Genomic DNA, 21105 nt, shown 5'->3' with positions numbered 1-21105 from the left:
ATTTCGCCTGCTTGCCGGAAGCGATACCTTGCTTGCTTTCGCTTAGTGGCCTGCGAGTCTGGCGTTCGTTGGGTACTACAATGCCACAGTTAGCTTAAGAAGTTAAGAAGGTTGTCGCAGAGCTTCCGCCCTCACCGTTCGATTGCAATCCACGTCACTCCCAATAATAGGGGACGTGCTACGTCCACCGCTATGGAAGAAGGTGGCGCTGGTGAACACTCTCAAGCTTCGGTTACATGCAAATGTAAATGCCCCCGAAAGCAGAACATTGGACACCCGTCGCCGTAGCAAAGTTGGTAAAGCAGCGGACGCGAAGTTCGGCGGTCGTTGTTTCGGATCCAACACACAGCATTGTTATTTTTTCTTCTCGTTTTTAATTATTTGCCTTTAAGCGACAGATTAATCGCATTATAATTCTCCCAGTGATCAACACCGCAAATCTAAAAAAAAAAGAAACATTCCCCTATGCACTTTACTTTCGGTCGTTGTTGACCTCCTACATATGAGTAGTAAGCGAATGTTGTCGAGAACCTGTAGGCAGGTTCTGTATTTTGGAATAATCGTGGAAAACGTAGTGTAATTGCCCCGAAGCCTGTGTCAGTTTTACCGATCTTTTCTTTCCGACCACTTTACCGCCCTTGTCTTCTGCACACGATTTATTACGACACTGTAATGCTAAAATTACAGTCGATTCGCAACTACCTAGTTTGTGCAAATAACCATGATGCAAACCTCGCTACGTTCAGGAATTATGCTTATCTCTTTATTAACTCTGATTGCAGCATTGTCCTCCTTGGGAGAAAAACTTTGGCTTTTGTGTGTGTGTGTGTGCGCGCGCGCGTGCGTGTGTGCGTGTGCGTGTGCGTCTAGACCCTCCAGTGGATAGGTGTTAAGCGCCCGTCCCTGGCTTTCTCGTCGCCGTCGCCGATGGCGACCCGGTTGCGCCGATCAACATGCGTCGCACAAGCCTACTGGTGGCCCTGTTTAAGACAGCCACCTGCCAGTGCACAGTGCACCACGTGACTACTACACCAGTGCCCCAGTAAAATATCTATAAAACTAAACACCTAAACAGCTCCCGTTTAACTTCGCCTCATACAGTCGCAACGGTCCTTTGAGTTTTTCATCCGCTAGGCGTAAATCGTCCAACCTGCGGAACCACTCGCTGATGGGACAACATCCGGGCACCAACCGGTTAAACCTGCTTCTCCACATACGAGTTGACGTCCTTCCGCCACCCATCTTCTTCATCCAGAAGCCTGTACCTCTCCGCGAGTGCGAGGGCTTCACCCTCCGCAAGCACCCTCTCGTGGATACACTTACGTGCACCCACTGGCAGAGAACTGATGGTCCATTTGCACCGTTTGACCGAATGCGAATTGCGTGCGCTAGGACATCGCTTTACACTTCGGTTCCGGTGTCCGGATGCGTTGTTCACTGATCGTAGTTGTTCGGATAGACTTAATGGATTTATCCTCGTATATGTGGAATTTGTCATTCTATACTCCACATTCATAGATCCTTGGGACTCAACATACCATTCCTAGCGGACGGGCGCAGTGGTTAAGCGATGCGCCACTGCCCTACAATCGCGGGTACTGGTATGGTGTGGCTTGTCGGACCCAGGTTGCTTTTCCTGAGCAACCTCTCGCGACGAATCTTTAATAGAGCCGCCACCTCCCACGGTGTAGATTTATCCCACAAGCCGATGGGCAGGTGGGCAGCCTGCCGCAGTTAAGAATTGAGATAAGCACAGTGGTTAAATGCCAGGTATATGGCCACTAAAATGGCCTACGCCCGCACTAAAATGCATCTGCCACTTACAAGTCTGTCCATACCCGCCTACATTCATATTTTATAATCACCACCATTCACCACTCTCCCGGCACCACGTGCCGCTGGCCCCCACCCACGACGCATGCCCATCCTCCATCCGCCAAAAGCCCACGGCGAAAGCGAATTCAAAGACTAAAGAGGGAAGCTTTCAATGTCAGAGCGAAATAAGCAATAAATACTGCAGACGCAGATTGCCGCGTCACATCGTCCGACCGCATGTGAATATTTTAGTGAGGTAGAATTTAGTGGCCGGGCCCCGCATTTTTCCATTCCCTTTCCCTTTTTGATCACCTGAACCCTGCTTTGGGGCAGGCCGCCGACTTTTATATATTGCCACTTGCATGTTAGATGTTAAATATATTGCCACGACTATATTTGATGCGGTGCTCTTACCGCATGCGATGCTCCTACACCTAATCGACGTTTTGTGCCACCCGCCGTGAACTCCTTCCCTTGGTCTATTTGTGCACAAACACCCTTTCCCTTGGTGGAGGTGTGGATTTGATAACTTCCTGGAGCTCCGAAACCGTACCATTCCGATCATTATCATGCCCGAAGATTCCGGCCCTAGTCCTGCCGCACTGCCGTCGATCGTCGTCTGCGCTGGAACTTTGCGCCAGCGCGATCCTGCTGTATTCAGTGGTACCGGAGACCATGACGTCGAGGACTGGATATCTTCGTACGAGCGGGTCAATAACCATAACACTGGGACGATGCTCTCAGACTCAACAACGGCATCTTCTATCTCACGGACGTTGCGAATCTGTGCTACCGAAACCACGAGGCTGGCATCATACCGTGGTCCGCCTTCAAGCGGAATTTCGCCCACGTCTTCGGCCGGCCTGCGCTGCGCAAGCAACGCCTGCGTGCTCGGACATAGCTGCCGGGTGAAAAATTCACCAGTTATATTGAGGATGTGATGATGATGTTGGATTTTCTTTATGGCGCAAGGGCATATATGGCCAAAGAGCGGCATGACAAAAGGTAATTTCTTTTTCTCATGTTGGGGTTGTATTGACGATGTGGTGCAACTGTGTAAGTGTGTGGATGCTTCGATGCCGCAGCGCGCCAAGATCGACCACATCCTGAAGGGCATTGACGACGACACGTTTCAGATGCTTCTGACCAATGACATTGCCATGCTGAGTCAGTCAGGAGTTGAACTGCAAATCATGATAAATGAATTAGGCAGGTAGAGCAGAACACTGGGTCTAAAAATTAACATGCAGAAAACCAAAGGTAATGTTCGTCTAGCAAGGAAACCGTACTTCACAATTGGCAGTGAGAGCCTGGAAGTAGTAAAAGAATTCGTCTACTTAGGGCAGGTAGTGACAGCTGATCCGGATCATGAGAGGGAGATAACTAGAAGGATAAGAATGGGGTGGAGTAATAATAATAATAATAATTGGTTTTGGGGGAAAGGAAATGGCGCAGTATCTGTCTCATATATCGTTGGACACCTGAACCGCGCCGTAAGGGAAGGGATGAAGGAGGGAGTGAAAGAAGAAAGAGAAATAGGTGCCGTAGTGGAGGGCTCCGGCATAATTTCGACCACCTGGGGATCTTTAACGTGCACTGACATCGCACAGCACACGGGCGCCTTAGCGTTTTTCCTCCATAAAAACATATGGAAAATTCTAGCAGATCATGAGATGCAGTTTACCAATTTACCTCAAGAGAAAAGTGTACAACAGCTGTATCTTACCGGTACTCATCTACGGGGCAGAAACGTGGAGGCTAACGAAAGTGTTCAGCTTAAGTTAAGGACAACACAGCGAGCCATGGAAAGCAAAATGATAGGTATAACGTTAAGAGACCAGAAGCGGGCAGAGTGGGTGAGGGAACAAACGCGGGTTAAGGACATCCAAGTCGAAATCAAGAGGAAGAAATGGGCTTGGGCAGGGCATGTAATGCGAAGGCAAGGTAACCACTGGTCTTTAAAGGTAACGGAGTGGATTCCAAGGGAAAGTAAGCGTAGCAGGGGGCAGCAGAAGGTTAGGTACAGCGGCGTACAGCAAACGTCGCCTGTAAATAATATCGTGGAGCCGCTCAACCGCTCTTTGGACTTGCGCCATCGCAGCCGAGAAACCGCCTATCTCACCCGACTAAGACCTACTGCGACCCACTCCTCTTACCCTCGCCATAGGTCGCCAGGGTGGCCCCTCTTCGTTCCCGGGGCAATAGTAGGCCGCGCCTGATGTCGCCTAGGCAGATCACTGACGAAGCGCTGATGAAGACGAAGCGCCGATGAAACACGAAGCGCCGCTGTGCTGGACGAGATTGCTTCAGTTGTACTGGCCGTCTTCAGCATTGCCAACCGTTCTGCTCGCTGGTTTGCGTCGTCCGCCTTGAACTCGTTCCTCTGCTCTTTTCGTGCACAAAGCCGCTTTATATATATATGTGTGTATATGTGCATGTATATGTATATGTTAGCAAACAAGAGAAGGCAAATGAGGGGCTAGTTTTGAAAAACAAAGCCAACAGTCACTGCCCAGAGCCTCTATTCTTGCAGACGTGGCATAAACCTCCCACTCAGAAAAAGTATCGACCGTATGCTACGGTAACAAAATCGGGAGAAGGAAAAGAAAATGGGAGATAGTCAAGGTCCGCTTTAAGGGTATGACACAATCACTCAAGTCCCACATATGCAGAAGGTCAATCTCTGCTTTGGGAGTCTTTATTTCCCTCCTGGCGCAGTGGTGCAGCTGTTGAGCGATGCGCCACAGCACTGCGATCGTAAGTGCTTCCAGCGGTGAGCTCTGTGCGCACCGGGCTGCTCTTTCCGCGCGACCAGTTATTAATTTAAAGGAGACTTGACAAGTGGGCAGCTTACTCGCATTCTGGCGGGCAGATTGTGATGACGGCTAAGGTCACGTGACCTAGGTGGCCCATCTCCCTCCTAGGTTGCTCTCTGGGAACCACCTGCCAGAGATATGCTCGCGACTTTTCGCTCATCACGCCGACGATAGATTTTCTGTGTAACGGGGCGTTTAACGCTGTCGGAATAAAAAGTAATTGGTAGAGGTTTAACGTAGTTAAATGCAGACAATCGAATGCACCTGTTTATTTTTAATCAAAAGGGGCACTTAAGCGTACGACGTGATACCTTTATTGGAGTAATGCCCATATATGCAAAATGGCTGGTCCCTACTTAACAATCATAAATGACGTCGAGTCCTCATACCACTACCAGTGCCCTGGCGCCGCTATTGAGAGATGCGCCGCTGCACTGGCACGTAGTTGTTTGTCACACCCACCGGTAGGTATTGTGCGGCACATGTTGCTCTTCCCGAGCAACCTTTCGCGCAGCTTCTGAGACGCTCCTCCGATCTCAACCGAGTGAGTACTTGAGCTTACCCCCGTTACTTCCTTAGTTTACCCGAGTTAGTACCCGAGTTACTCGGGTAAGCTCAGGATGTAATTCGGGTTGCTAGGCAATGACACAAGGTGCCACGTACGGTGACAAGATTCTTGGTCAGTGTTGGTGAGCGTATGAGTACTTTCGCATTAATGAAACAAAATTGAATACCGTGCCGCGATTAGCCACAAAATTCCCTGCGAAAAGTACGGCTTCATCCACACAACATGGACTGTATCAGGTTTCTGCAAGACCTGCCCGGAAAAACTTTGTAAGTGACGTCGTTCAGCTGACGGAGAACTCGTTGCAGGGCCCACAGAACTCCTTTATTAGTTTTTTTTAAACGACCTCGGCGTCGAATGCGTTCCATGCCCACACTCTGTTGAATATATATTGCCACAATACGAATCCATCCGGTGGCGCTGTGCCGCGGCCGAATTGTTTTAGCTGGGACTTGCCATGCCTTGGGCATTAGAGGGGCTAGACGTTTGTCATCTTCCTCGCTCGGAGCCTCCTGCTGTCTTGCGTGCCCAGCACGTCTAATTAAACCTGTTCTGTGTGCTTCAATCGTTTATCGGTGACATGTTTGGTGGAGGCGCTGGGTAGCATCCCACGTACTCAGGCTACGAGGACTCTCTTGAGGCCTGTTCTCCACGCGTATACTCAACACCCGTCCAGAACGCGAGCCGCCGTCTGCGAGGTTTACAACAGGAGTTCGGCCAACTGACAGCGCCAGTAAGGGCCATGACATCCATTCCGGGAATGTCCCACCATTCGTCCTTCATGTACCTCGGACACCGCCACCTTTCCACGGGGACAGGTTCGAGGACGTTGAAGACTGGTCGGCGAGCTTTGATCTATTGGCAGGTTTCAGTAAGTGGGATGGCGAGCGCAAATTGCGCAACTTCTGCCTTGTGCTGCTGGACTCGGCCAAAGCGGGGTTTGAGAACCACGAAGCTTCTTTTACTACCAGGGAGGTTTTTCGTCGAGAGCTGCTAGCGACATTTACTACAAGCGAAAGAAAAGAGAAGGCTGAAATTTCTCTGCACTCCAGATCACAGGAGCTGAACGAGAGCGTCGCGATGTTCATTGAGGACATGACACAGTTGCTCAATCGGGCCAACCCTGCTATGCCCGAGGCAAAGAAGGTACGTCACTTACTGCACGGCGAAAAAGAGCAGCTGTTTGCTTGACTGGTCCTTGACCCTCCAAGAACAACAGATATCGAGCGTTCTCTGCAGGAACGGGGCGCACACTACGGACGTCAGACTACTATAGCAGCCATTTCCCCTACACGCCTACGTCGCTGCCCGCCTAGGAGCTTCGGGAGCTTGTAAGAAGCTCTGTGCTCGAAGAACTGGCGAAACTTCGTTTTGAAGCTCCACAGGCCAGCGCCGCTGCCGTAACGGACGTGTTCCATGACGAAATTCGACGAGTGTGAAGCCGCCCCCAGCTCCACACCCGGCGCCCTCCATGGAGATATGACGTGCAGCGACGCACTACGAAGTCCTAGGCCAGTGATGCGAGCCTTTTCCGCCGTTGTTCCTGTGCCATCCTTGCAGTACCCAATCGCAGCAGTACGCTGTGTGCCGCGGGACTCCAGGCCCACCACGAGCAAAGCGCACTTGGAGCGTGCGGCAAACAGTCGGCCGCTCTGTTACCACTGCGGGGAGCCCGGCCATATCCTGCGCCTCTGCCGCTTCCCCAGAATGAGTTTTCACCTGACGCACCTCGACCGTGCTACGGCGCACAACAACGGGATATCGACTAGTATCTGACTGATAACCTGCAGTCCTCGACCTCGCAGCGACGCCAGTCCCAATCGCCATCCCCAAGGCGAATCTCGTTGCCCAGCCGGCTGTCGCCCTCTGGAAAGTTGAGAGGTACGTCCCCATGTCGGGAAAACTAAAGACGGCGTCCTCCGGGGGTAAAGCCGCCGCGACTGGACCGAGTCAAGAGCCTCCACCCGATGATTCGCAGCTACGCTCCGACCGACGACAACCTCACCCGACGACCTCGACGACGCACTGCGACCAACTGGTTTGCGCCGAAATTCCGGTATTCGCCGACAACAACAACGTTACCGCCCTCGTGGATGCCGGTGCCGTTTTTTTATGTAATGAGCAGACGGTTAGTCACGGCCCTTAGGAGGGTTCTGAACCCTTGGTCAGAGACGGAGATCCGGACAGCTGGTGGGCATGTGGTAACTCCGATCGGTGTCTCCACTTCGCGAATCCAAATCCGCGCTGTTACTCTCCCTGGTTGCTTTTCTGTTACCAGAGTGCTCCAAGGACCTCATACTGGGTATGAGTTTCTTTCAGGAGTACGGTGCCGTTATCAACCTTCAGGAGCTAATCGTGTCGTTTTCCATCAAGGCCCTGTCGACGACGATACCGAGTCACGCAGGGTTAAGTTATGCGTCTGTGATGACCCCATACTGATCCCGTCTAGAGCCAGCATGTTTGTTACCATAGTGTGCGATAACAGCCCCAGCGCTCGTGACATCGCTGAAACCAACATCTCGCTGCTCCTGGGTCGGCAAGTCTGTGTAGCTCGCGGAATTATTGAATTAAACAGTGGGTGAACCAAACTTCTAGTGACACAATTTGGTTCGGAACCTCATCGTTTGCCTGGCAAAACAGCTATTTGTATTTCGAAGAACTTAGCGAATTCGCGGGAACGCACGCGTTGTCCAAAATCTCGGCATCAGTGGAGGCACCGACCACTCTCTGAAAAACCGACTTGAACCCGAATTTCCCGTCTAATCAGAAACGCTGTCCGGAGAGCATTACCGAATCTTTCCGCGACTGCTTTGCCTCGAACTCCAAGGCTAGGCAGACTCCACCCACAAAGCACCGCATTATAGTTTATGCAAACCAGCGACCGTTATGCCAGCCACCTTATCGGACCTCTTCGAAGGAACGCGATGCCATTCGCAGACAATTTCAAGAAATCCTTCAAGACGACGTGATACAACCGTCGACGAGCCCGTGGGCATCACCTGTTGTTCTAGCGGTGAAGAAAGATGGAACCCTATCGTTATGTGTTGATTACAGACGTCCAAACAAAGTCACCAAAAAGACGTTTATCTTTTGTCACGCATTCAATGACTCCCTGGACCACCGACGCCACGCCACATGCCTCTCTTCGCTAGCTTTACACAGTGGTTATTGCCAAACTGTGGTGGATGAACGCGACCGGGAAAAGACAGCGTTTATTACACCATACAGTCTGTACGAATTCTGGGTGCTCCCTTTCTGCCTACGCTCGACTCCTGCCACCTTCCACGGATGATGCAGACCGTGCTTGCCGATCTGAAATTCCAGTCCTGCCTCTTGTACCTGGGTGGCGTTGTCATGTTCTCCGCCGCTTTCAAAGAGCAGCTGAGGAGCCTGCGCGCTGTGTTCGCAGCAATTCGCTCGGCCAGTCTTTCCCTCTAGCCCGGAAAGCGTCACCCTCACTGCACTTAAACGAACGAACTCACCGAACCCAACAAGACGATCACCGACATAATTTTTATGTATATTGACCCAGACCACCTGAACTGGGACGCCAAACTGCCTTACGTCATATTTACATATAATACTGGTGTACGAAAAACGGCGCATTTCACTCCATTTTGTTTAGTGCCGATTTCTGAAGTCGTCCATGTCGCACGGATGAAGCCGTACCACGCCCGCTAGCGCTTCAGGTGTGTCTACACCTGCCGCCAGACACATGCAACGTACCTTTTCTTCCTCCTTCCCACCGCTGCGGCACTGAGTCGGCGCCCCTCAGAGAGCGGAAGTAATGCGACCGTACGAATCCATCCGGTGGCGCCGTACCGCGGGCGAACTGTTTTAGCTGGGACTTGCCATGCCTTGCGAACTCTAGGGGCTAGAGGTTTGTCATCTTCCTCGCTCGAAGCTCCCTGCTGTGTTGCACGCCCAGCAGGTCTAATTAAATCTGTTCTTTTTTTTTCAAAAATTATAAAGCGCACTTAGGACAACAGACAAGAGAGACCAAACCACACAAGCGCTTACTCGCAACTGCGCGTTTATTCGAGAAACACAAAAAAGGAAGAACAATCACAAACAAAACAAAAGCCATCGCGCAGGCGTGACAGGAAAAGTGCTCATACAGGTGCGTCAAGATAACAAAACTCTCTTTCATGCAAAACCACCATAGGGTCGGCAACACACGTGTGCTGATTCTTACGGATGTGATAGGCCTCTGAAATCTCTCTGGTTAGCTGATTAGGGTGTCGGAACAAGATTTTAGTTTGGTCAAGCAAAGGCTTGCAGCCGCTGCATTTTGAACAGTGCTTAGCGAGATTAGATGAAGGCGACTTATTCAATGACAAAAAATGCTCTTGCAAGCGCACATTAAGGCAGCGGCCCGTTTGACCCTTTTAATGCGGCCCGTTTAATGTGCGCTTGCAAGAGCATTTTTTGTCATTGAATAAGTCGCCTTCATCTAATCTCGCTAAGCACTGTTCAAAATGCAGCGGCTGCAAGCCTTTGCTTGACCAAACTAAAATCTTGTTCCGACACCCTAATCAGCTAACCAGAGAGATTTCAGAGGCCTATCACATCCGCAAGAATCAGCACACGTGTGTTGCCGACCCTATGGTGGTTTTGCATGAAAGAGAGTTTTGTTATCTTGACGCACCTGTATGAGCACTTTTCCTGTCACGCCTGCGCGATGGCTTTTGTTTTGTTTGTGATTGTTCTTCCTTTTGTGTGTTTCTCGAATAAACGCGCAGTTGCGAGTAAGCGCTTGTGTGGTTTGGTCTCTCTTGTCTGTTGTCCTACGTGCGCTTTATAATTTTTGAAAATGAAAAACCAACTAGCTCAGATGTCAATTCTGCTTAAATCTGTTCTGTGTGCTTAAACCGTTTATAGGTTGCTATATATATATATATATATATATATATATATATATATATATATATATATATATATATATATATATATATATATATATATATTGTTACGGTGTGGGATGCCACGGAGTGGCCACGGGCCCGCCCAGAGAAATATAGCAGCAGTACGGAGGAGAGCCGGCGAAGCACGACCGGCGGCGGCCAAGCTTTCTCGTTCTATCCCCCTCGTGCTAGCGCCGCGCGCTCGCTCTCCGCCTCTTCTTTTATTCGTGTATCACCTTTTCCACCGGGGGGGGGGGGGGGGGGGGCGGAGAAGTCAGGCCGTGCTTTGATGCAGGGTTTCCTGGGGCGATGCAATGTGGGCTCGCAGATAGGAAACGGTCACACTCTTCGTTGAATTCGAACTGGGCGAAGGTGTCTGCAGTCGCCGAAGAAGGTCCCACACCGGTTAGGCTAACTTCAGGGAGTTTTATGCATATTGAGCGGCGATCCGTTTATGGGACTGCATTGCGTGGGGAAGGCATGGAGCCAGCAGGCGACGACGGCACTGATGAGGACCCGGTAGCTAAGTCGGAGTCACTGCAGGCGCCGTAGACATATCGCTTCATGTTTGAAACATGCTCTGGGAAAATGTGGTGCACACCGCATGGTCGATGCTCTGGCAGGTCTTCGAGGCGGTATGTCACGGGGCCGAGTCGGGCAACGACACGGTAAGGGCCGCGGTATCGGGGCAAGAGCTTTGCGGCACGGCCAGTCGCACGGATGGTGCGGCGAACGAGGACCAAGTCACCGGGCCGGAAGGGGGGATGTGGTGGTGCTGCCGCGTTGGCCGCTTGCACACGCGCGTGAGCCGTGAGGAGGTTGCGCTGGGCGTCGAGGCGGGCGGAATGAAGTCGTTGAGCAGATTCAGTTGGTGACGCAGTAGGATGGGGAAGGCCCAACTGCGCGTCGAGAGGGATGGAGGGCGTTCTGCCGTAGACGACTGAGAACGGCGTGACATGCGTTGTTTCTTGCGCTGCAGTGTTGACTGCAAAAGCTGCAGCAGAAACAAAACGATCCCAGTTTGTGTGGGACGGAGCGACGTAGGATGCGAGTATATCCGTGAGGGTACGGTTAACACGCTCCACGAGGCCATTGCACTGCGGATGATTGACGGATGTAGTGGAATGCGCAATGCCGAAGGAGCGGAGGGCTCGCTCGAATTCATGGGACATAAAGCAGCTCCCACGGTCCGTGATGAGGCGCCGGGGAACACCGTGCCGAAGAACGAGATGCTGTTCCAAAAACGCGACGGCATGAGCGGACGACGTGTCTGGAACGGGCAGTGCTTCGACCCACTTGGAGAAGTAGTCGATCGCAACCAGAACATACCGGTTGCCGGCACGCGTCTTCGGAAACGGGCCCAAATGATCCAGTCCAACCAGCTCGAAATGTGAACTTGGTGGCGAAAAAGCCTGCGGGGGTGGCTTGGTTACACCTGTGGACGGTTTTCTGTACTGGCATGTCTGGCAGGACGCCACGTGTTCCTTGACATCTCTGGACATATTAGGCCACCAAAACCGCTCCGACACTCGTGCGTAGGTCTTGCCGCGACCAAGGTGACCAGCCGTGGGAGCGTCGTGTAAGCCGCGCAAGATTTGCGACCGCAGTGTTGCCGGCACAACTGGCAACCAGACGGGTGGTCGACCACGGAGCCGCCTCACATGACACAAGAGGTCGTCCTTCATTCGATAGACCCGGCGTAGTTGGCGGAGGCCTGCGCCGGCGGCGGTGCCAAGGGAGTGGATTATGGCAGCAATGGCGGGATCTTGCGTTTGTGCAGTCCTCAGGTCCGTCAAAGCCGTCACGGAACAAGGGTGGCGAGAAAGGAAATCGGCATCTTGATGGGCAGAGCCGCGCCGATGCACTATTGAGAAATTGTACTCTTGAAGTTGCAGGGACCAGCGTGCAATCTTGGCATTCAAATGTTTGGCGGACTGCAGCCAAGTGAGAGCGCTATTGTCCGTGACTATGGTGAAGTGACGGCCGTACAGGTAGGGACGGAACTTCTCGACGGCCCAGACAACGGCGAGGCACTCGAGTTCTGAAGAGTGGCGGCGGCGCTCAACGTCGGAAAGCTGGCGGCTGGCATAAGCTAGGACTTTGTGGTCACCAGACTCGTCTTCTTGCAGGAGGACAGCGCCGAGCCCATCTTGGCTGGCATCCGTGTGGAGGACGATGGGGGCCGATTCGTCGTAATGGGCCAATGTAGGAGGCTCGAGGAGGGCGTGCTTGACGTCAAGAAACGCGAGCTGTTGGGCCTGCGTCCAACTCCACGGTGCATTCTTCTTCAGCAGGGCGGTCAATGGAGCGCTGCGCTTGGCAAAGTCCGGAATGAAACGACGGAAATACGAAGCAAATCCAAGGAAACTTTTGAGCTCCTTGGCGGTGGTGGGAGCTTCGTAAGCTGTAAGCGCTTTTAGCTTTTCAGGGTCGGGACGGATGCCATGCCGGCTCACAACGTGACCCAAGTACGTCACCTCCGCGAAACCGAAGAAACATTTTTTTGGTTTTAAGCGAAGCCCCGCAGAGGTAAGGGCTTCGAGGACGAGTTTGAGGCGTCTCTGGTGTTCTTCAAATGTAGCCGCGTAGACAATTACGTCATCCAGGTAGACCAACGCCATAGTCCACTTCAAATGGCCTAAGACTCGGTCCATGAGACGCTGGAAGGTGGCTGGAGCGTTCGAGAGACCGAAGGGCATACGGTTGAACTGGTAAAGGCCGTCGGGAGTCACGAAAGCCGTCTTTTCCGCATCATCGGGGTGAACAGGCACCTGCCAGTAGCCCGAGAGCAGATCTAGCGTGGAAAAATAACGGGCCCCCTTCAGGCGGTGAAGCGCATCGTCGAGGCGAGGCAGCGGGTACACGTCGCAATTAGTAATAGCATTTAGCCTCCGATAGTCAACGCAGAAGCGGAGTGTTCCATCTTTCTTGCGCACAAGGACGACAGGGGAGGACCAAGGGCTACAAGAAGGGGCAATGATTCCCTGGTCAAGCATGTCGCACACGTGCTGCTGGATGACTCTCCGCTCGGCTGGCGCTACACGGCGAGGTTGGTGATGAACGGGCCCGCGGTTTTCGGTGTTGATCCGGTGTTGAGCCCAGGAAGTGCACCCGAGTTCACCGGCGCTGAGAGCAAGGCAACTGCGATGCTCGAGCAGCAAGGTCTTCAGAGAGGCGAGCTCCGCGCAGGTCAGGCTGGGTCCAAAGTTAAATTCTTCCCATGATAGGATCGCCGGCGCTGGAGGGTGGCGAGGCGGGGCTTCAGGTTGCAGAGACGCCACTGGTGACCCGGGGTCCAAAACTGAGGCTGTACCCAATTGCGTGCCGGGAGTCAGCGCGAGAGGTACGCTGCTGATGTTGAGCATAAATACGTGGGCCTCTCCTTTGAGCACAGGCAGAAGGCTTCGAGGGGAGGTCACCTGACGGGCTGGAGCTGAACACCGGATGGGTTCGAACAGCACGTCTGCTGTGACCGGACTGTCAAGCTTGGCATACACCCACGTTGCCGCACCCGGTGGCAGGGTCACGGCGGACGCCGCAGTCACGGTAGTGACGTCGAACGGCTTGACTCGACACGGCCGCTTCGTCGCGAGGTCACGCAGAGATGCTGAGGCACGCTTGGTCGCCGACACCAGGGACTGCCACAGGGCGACACTGAGGCTGGAAACCCGGCTAAGCCAGCCCGGCCCACAGAGAGTGCGGCTCGCCCGTGGTTTGGTTCTAGTAACATTAAGGACGACTCCGGCTTGCTGGCACCACCCGCACCCGAGGACCACTGGCCAAATAGGGCTGTCTGCGACAACAAACTCGGTGAAGATGGTATTTCCGAGTGCTGTCAGGTTGACGACGACACGTCCGACTTGCTTCACAGGGGTGCCGTTAAAAGCTAAGAGCCGGGTTTTGGCGGCTGGCAGACGCAGGTGGGGCGCGTTAGCAACAAACGATTTGTGCAGTACATTGACAGCCGCTCCAGTGTCAACCAAAGCCTTTACGTGCCGGTCAAGCAGGGCGACGTCGACGAGCACGTAAGGAGCATCAGTGGTAATCGGAGCCGACGAAAGGAGGGGACGCGGAGAACGAAGGAGTGTGGGGACGGAATGTTCGGCGTACCGGTGCCCCCGGAGTTCCGCCAAATCGTTTCCCGACGTTGGAGGGCCGGCGCAGTCCCTCGCGTAGTGTCCCCGCAGGCCGCAGCGGAAGCAGGTCATGCGGACGTCGTTACGCAGGCGTCGGATAGAGGCCGCAGTTGGGGCTGCGGACCGAGGAGCCTGCACCCGGACGCTGCGCTCGGCAGACGGTGGCGACCCCCGCGTGGCCAGCAAAGTCAATTCCGCTTCGATGGCGAGCGCCATGGCGGCGCGGACGGAATCAGGACGGCCAGAGCGGACCAAGCGCTGCACCTCGGGGAGTCGGATGGCGTCGACAAACGCCTCGGTGCCGACCAGGGCCACGGCGTTCTGAGGCGCTCCCGGCAGCGACTGCAGAGCCAGGTGCTCAATGGCGGCGGCGAGGTCCTGGTACGTCTCCCCGGGCTCGTGACGGCGGGCTCGCAGGCGGTGGTACTGCACACGGGGTTGACCTGAGGCACCATAGTGGTCGGCGAGGAGGCCCGCCAGAACAGTGTAAGAGCCCAGCTGGTCGGGCGGCACGTTCTGCAGCAGCTCGGTGGCGCGGCCCCTCAGTTTTGCAACGAGCATCCATGCCTTCATTTGCTCGTCCCAGCCTCTCGCCGCCGCAATACCGTCCAGCTGGATGCGGTAAGCATCCCACGAGATGGTGCCGTCAAATGTGGGCAATTCCACAACGTCCAACGAACACTGCGGCGAGGACGCACCCGCGCCGAGCACGCCATTGGCGGCCACGACCGCAGGCCCAGCGACGGCAGAGCAGTAAACAGCGGCGGCGGGGACGCCCAAAGGCACCTGACCTGTGCTCGGCTCGGCTGGCACTAGGCGACGGAGTTCGCGCCGGAGAGCTTCCATCTCCCCAGCCTGGGCAGTCAGACGGGCCTCCCATGCGTCCATCCGTTGGGTGTCTGTATCCAGGAGGCGCTCAACACCGGCGTCCGGCTGCTGCGAAGAGCCGAGCCCCTCCGAGCGCCTAGGTCTAGCGGCGCCGGCCGCCGCGTCGTCGGCGCTATCGGCTGGTGGTGGACTCCTGTCGTCTGGCACGTCGGGTGCTTGATTCCGGGAGCGGGTGAGCGGCATGATCCCACCGCTGCCACCAAAATGTTACGGTGTGGGATGCCACGGGGTGGCCACGGGCCCGCCCAGAGAAATATAGCAGCAGTACGGAGGAGAGCCGGCGAAGCACGACCGGCGGCGGCCAAGCTTTCTCGTTCTATCCCCCTCGTGCTAGCGCCGCGCGCTCGCCGCTCGCGCTCGCTCTCCGCCTCTTCTTTTATTCCCGTATCAATATATATATATATATATATATATATATATATATATATATATATATATATATATATATATATATATATATATATATATATATATATATATATATATCATCAGCCTTACTACACCCACTGCAGGGCAAAGGCCTCTCCCATGTCTCTCCAATTAACCCTATCCTTTGCCAGCTGCATCCACCCTTTGCCTGCAAACTTCTTAATCTCGTCCGCCCACCTAACCTTTTGCCGCCCCTGCTACGCTTACTTTCTCTTGGAATCCACTCCGTTACCCTTAAGGACCAGCGGTTATCTTGCCTTCGCATTACATGCCCTGCCCAAGCCCATTTCTTTTTCTTGATTTCGACTAGGATGTCATTAAACCGTGTTTGTTCCCTCACCCACTCTGCCCGCTTCCGATCTCTTAACGTTACACCTATCATTTTTCTTTCCATGGCTCGCTGCGTTGTCCTTAACTTAAGCTGAACTCTTTTCGTTAGCCTCCACGTTTCTGCCCCGTAGGTGAGTACCGGTAAGATTATGCTGTTGTACACTTTCCTCTTGAGGGAAATTGGTGAACTGCCACTCATGATCTGCGAGAATTTTCTATGTGCGCTCCACCCCATTCTTATCCTTCTAGTTATCTCCCCCTCATGATCCGGATCAGCTGTCACTACCTGCCCTAAGTAGACGTATTCCGTCACAATTTCTAGGCTCTCGCTGCCAATTGTGAACGGTTGTTCCCTTGCTAGGCTGTTGAACATTACCTTGGTTTTCTGCATGCTAATTTTTAGACCCATCGATCTGCTATGCCTGTCTAACTCATTGATCATGATTTGCAGTTCACCTCCTGAATGACTCAGCAAGGCAATGTCATCAGCAAATCGCAGATTATTTAGGTATTCTCCATTTATTCTTATTCCCAACTGTTCCCAATTCAGGCCTCGAAATACCTCCTGTAAACACGCGGTGAACAGCATTGGCGAAATCGTGTCTCCTTGCCTGACGCCCTTCCTTATTGCAATTTTATTGCTGACTTTATGGAGGACTATAGTAGCTGTGCAGTTGCTATATATATCTTCCAGTATTTTGACTTAAGGCTCTTCTACCCCCTGATTACGCAATGCCTGTATCACTGCTGAGGTTTCCACTGAGTCGAATGCTTTCTCGTAATCAATGGAAGCTATATATAGAGGTTGGTTATATTCTGCGCATTTCTCTATCACCTGATTGATAGTGTGAATATGAACTATTGTGGAATATCCTTTACGAAAGCCTGCCTGATCATTTGGTTGATTAAAGTCTAACGTTGCCCGGACTCTATTAGTGATTACCTTAGTAAATACTTTGTAGGCAACGGATAGTAAGCTGATCGGCCTGTAATTTTTCAAGTCCTTGGCGTCTCCCTTCTTATGAATTAAGATAATGTTTGCATTCTTCCAAGCTTCTGGTACAGTCGAGGACATAAGGCATTGCGTATACAGGGTGGCGAGTTTTTCTAGCACGATGTCCCCTCCATCCTTCAACAGATCTGATGGTACCTGATCCTCCCCAGCTGCTTTTCCCCTTTTCATTGCTTCTAAGGCTTTCTTTACTTCATCTTTCGTTACTGGCGGGATGACGCATTGCTGTGCACTGTTGTCTTTCTCATTAGCGCTCTCATTACATTGGCTACTGTACAGGTCTGTGTAGAACTCTTCGGCTACGTTAACTATCTTATCCATATTGCTTATGACATTGCCCTGCTTGTCTCTTAATGCATACTATATATATATATATATATATATATATATATATATATATATATATATATATATATATATATATATATATATATATATATATATATATATATATATATATATATATATATACGAGCGTATTCGCGCATCTGGCAGGTTGTGATGACGTCAAAAGGCTACGTGACTTGGGTGGCACGCAGACAATAATTAATGCAAAGCAAAGCCCACATAGCCCTAGCGCACCTAATTCTAATTTGACCTCACTACGCAGATCGATCTTCATTTTTCACCTCAAATTTCTTTACAGTGAGATCTAACCGGTGCATTTTCTTTTGCCTGCCCTCAGTTTGCGTTTATTGAGTTCTACACATTTCTCTATTTCCTCTTGTATCCTGTCGCACAGTAACTTGCTATCATTTTTTTCTTTTCTTCGGGTGTTTGATCTCTCCTACAGAATTATGTGTTCCTTGTGAATGAAACGAATAAATTAACACAATACAGTTTGTCTGACTTTCGCTGTCATCGAGAGGAGTCTGAGAACTACCCAAGAAATGGGAACCTTGGCAATTTCTTGCAGTATTTTGTTAACAAAACCAGCGCTGTGATATCTGCTCGCGCACTAAAAGACGCAATAGCTAGGAACTGTGTTCGCTTTTACAAAAGCGTGTTTGTCCCTCCTATTTTCAATACGGGAGACTAAATAACATATTTATGTATAGCGTCCTATAATACAGACATTGTTGTCATGTTCTGCGCCACTTTCGAAGAGCACCTGAGGCGCCTGCGCGCGTGTTTGCAGCTGTTCGTTGGACCGGTCTTTCTCTGAAGCCCGCAAAGTGTCACTTCGCTTTCGAGAAGTTGAAATTTCTGGGCCACATCGAGAGTGCTAAGGCAGTTAGTCCTGACCCCGATAAGACAGCCGCCGTCGCTAGTTTTTCCGTGTTAACCGAAATGCGAAGTGCGCGTCGCTTTCAGGATCTCTCGGCCTATTGTCAGCGTTTTCTGCGGAACTTCACCCAGATCGCTGAGCCCCTGGCCCGCCTCACGAAAGATGCCGAACTGTTCTTCTGAGGCCGGGAACAACAACAGGATTTCGAAGACATCCGCACTCGTCTCCAAAGTACGCCCGTCCCTGGCCATCTCGACGAGTAAGCCGACACTGAACAGCACACAGACGCCAGCAACATCTGCCTTGGTGCGGTGCTTGTGCAGTGGCAGGATGGTCTCGAACGCGTAATCGCATACGCGAGCCGCACCTTGTCACGATCTGTGGCAAACTATTCCACCACCGAAAAAGAATGCCTGGCCGTTGTGTGGGCAGTGACCAAATTTCGCCCGTACTTACATGGCCGCCCTTTCAGGGTCGTCAGTGACCACCACTCGCTGTGTTGGCTGGCGAACCTCAAAGATCCCTCGGGACGGCTTGCACGCTGCAGCCTTCGCCTTCAAGAGTTCGATGTCACCATCGTTCATAAGGCCGGTCGGAAGCACAGTGATGCCGACTGTCTGTCTCGTGCTCCTATCGAGAACAACCGAGCTGACCCCGACGACTATTCTGTCTTTCTCGGCGCCATCTCCACGTCCGTCCTCACTCAACACCAAAGAGACGACAGTGAACTACGGCTTAACATTCACTATCTTGAAGGAAGCGCTGAGTCACCCTCGCGAATCTTCTCACATGGACTGTCGTACTTCTGTTTGCGCGATGGCGTTCTGTATAGGAAAAACTACAACCCAATGGAAGCCGTCTTTCTGCTCCACGTACCTGCGGCCTTGCGCGACGAATTCCTACAGGCGTGCCATGATGACCCATCTTCTGGGCACCTGGGTTTTTCCCGCACTGTGGCGCCGATTCCCCAAAAGTACTACTGGCCCAGGGTTGCTGCAGTTGCCCATCGTTGCATCAGAACTTTCCGCGAGTGCCAACGTCGCTAGACGCCGCCGACTAAGCCAGCCGGACTACCGCAAGCTATTGATCCGCCGCAAGTCCCCTTCCATCAAATCGACAAGGACTTGCTCGGCCCATTTTCTGCGTCCTCGCTGAGTAACCGCTACATTGTGGTCGCCGCCGAATACCTCAGCCGATACTGTGAGACTAAACCTCTTCCCCGTGGCACCGCTGACGAAATTGCGAACTTTTTCGTTTAAAGAATTGTGATTCCTCACGGTGCGCCCATCGTCGTTGTAACTGACAGGAGAACAACGTTCACCTCGGCCCTTACGCCGGAGGTTATGCACCTTAGCGGCACAAGTCACCGCACAACAACCGCTTACCACCCTCAAACGAACGGACTCCCTGAACATATCAGCAAGACGATCGCCGACATAATGTTCATGTATGTTGACGCAGACCACCTGAACTGGGACGCCATACTACCTTACGTCACATTTACATATAATACTACTCTACAAGAAACGGCGCGCTTTGCTCGACAGCGCATTGAGCACCAGCACGCCCACGACGCTCGCCGCTATAACGTCCGCCACAGAGCTGTTGGTTGCCATCTCGACGAACCAGTATGGGTTTGGAGCCCAGTTCGCATTCCCGGGCACTCCGAAAAGCTTCTGCGCGGATATTTTGGCCCCCACGAGTTACTCCGCCAAGTCAGTCAGGTGAACTATGAACTATCTCTTTCACACACATGTACTCAACTAATAGCATTAACTTCCTTGATGTGCTTGTTCGTGTTGACAGGGGTGCATTAATCACTAGCGTTTATAAAAAACCCACAGACAGACAACAGTATCTTCATTTCAACAGTTTCCACCCACGCCATTGCAAAACTTCAATTCCGTACTCACAGGCTATCCGATCCAAACGCATTTGCTCTCGATCAGAAGATTTTCAAAAAAATGCTAAACACATGGGCGAAATTTTAAAGAAACAGCGCTACCCGTCTTCAATCATGAACGATGTCATTAAAACGGCGGAAGTTACTAACCGTAATAACATCCCTGCGGAATCCCCGCCAACACCGAATCGCTCTAATCTAGTACTGACGTTCACAGACAACGTACCGAATATTAACAAACTCCTTCAAACACACTTCAATATCATAGAACAAAGTGAGCGGCTCTCAAAACTTTTTCCATTGGTCCCCCAGGCAACATACAGAAGGCCAAAAAATTTACAAAAACACTTTGTGCACTCAACGGTTAATAAACCGAAGCCTGTGGGTTGCACACCTTGCGGAAAGAACAGATACCAAGTTTGCAAACACATGCAAACAACAGCACTGACTAAAAGTACCCATTCAGATTTCAAACATGTTATCCGAGAGGACTTAAACTGTGATTCTAGTAATGTTGTTTACATGCTCGAGGGTGGCGAATGTCAGACACCTCGGCGAAAAAGGCTACGAGTTCTATAAACTTAAAGTAACGATATTGCAGAGTAGCTTTAGAAACACCCGGGAGCGCGAACAACGAGAACCATACTTTATTTTCAAATTTAACACAGTGTAAAAGGGCATCAACGAAAACCATGGCACCCTATCGTCTCTTTCGATGGCAGAAACCAAAGAAAATTTCAACCCTAATAGACAAAGTACCACCACTGACTGAGTCGTCTGAGGTCATACCCCTGTTGCATGTCAGTTTCGGCTTGTTTCCATCTGCTGTTCAACTCATTCATTGGTCCCGCGAGGGCCATATGTCCCCTTCTCTTTCTTCTTTTTTGTCATTATATATATTTTTTATTTTTTGAAATTTCTCTGTGCTATACCTCTTGTTTTTTTGCATTCCTGTCAACAAGCCTTTCCATCTGGTCCTCCTATTGGAAGCTCATCTGGTTTTAGCGGCTCGTCCGGGCCATCTTTCGGAGTCTCACGTGGCCGCACATACGCGGCCAGAGGCATACCGAAACCCACAA

This window comes from Amblyomma americanum, chromosome 9, assembly GCF_052857255.1.
Source record: "Amblyomma americanum isolate KBUSLIRL-KWMA chromosome 9, ASM5285725v1, whole genome shotgun sequence".
Classification (NCBI taxonomy): Eukaryota; Metazoa; Arthropoda; class Arachnida; order Ixodida; family Ixodidae; genus Amblyomma; species Amblyomma americanum.
This window is presented reverse-complemented; position numbering follows the sequence as displayed.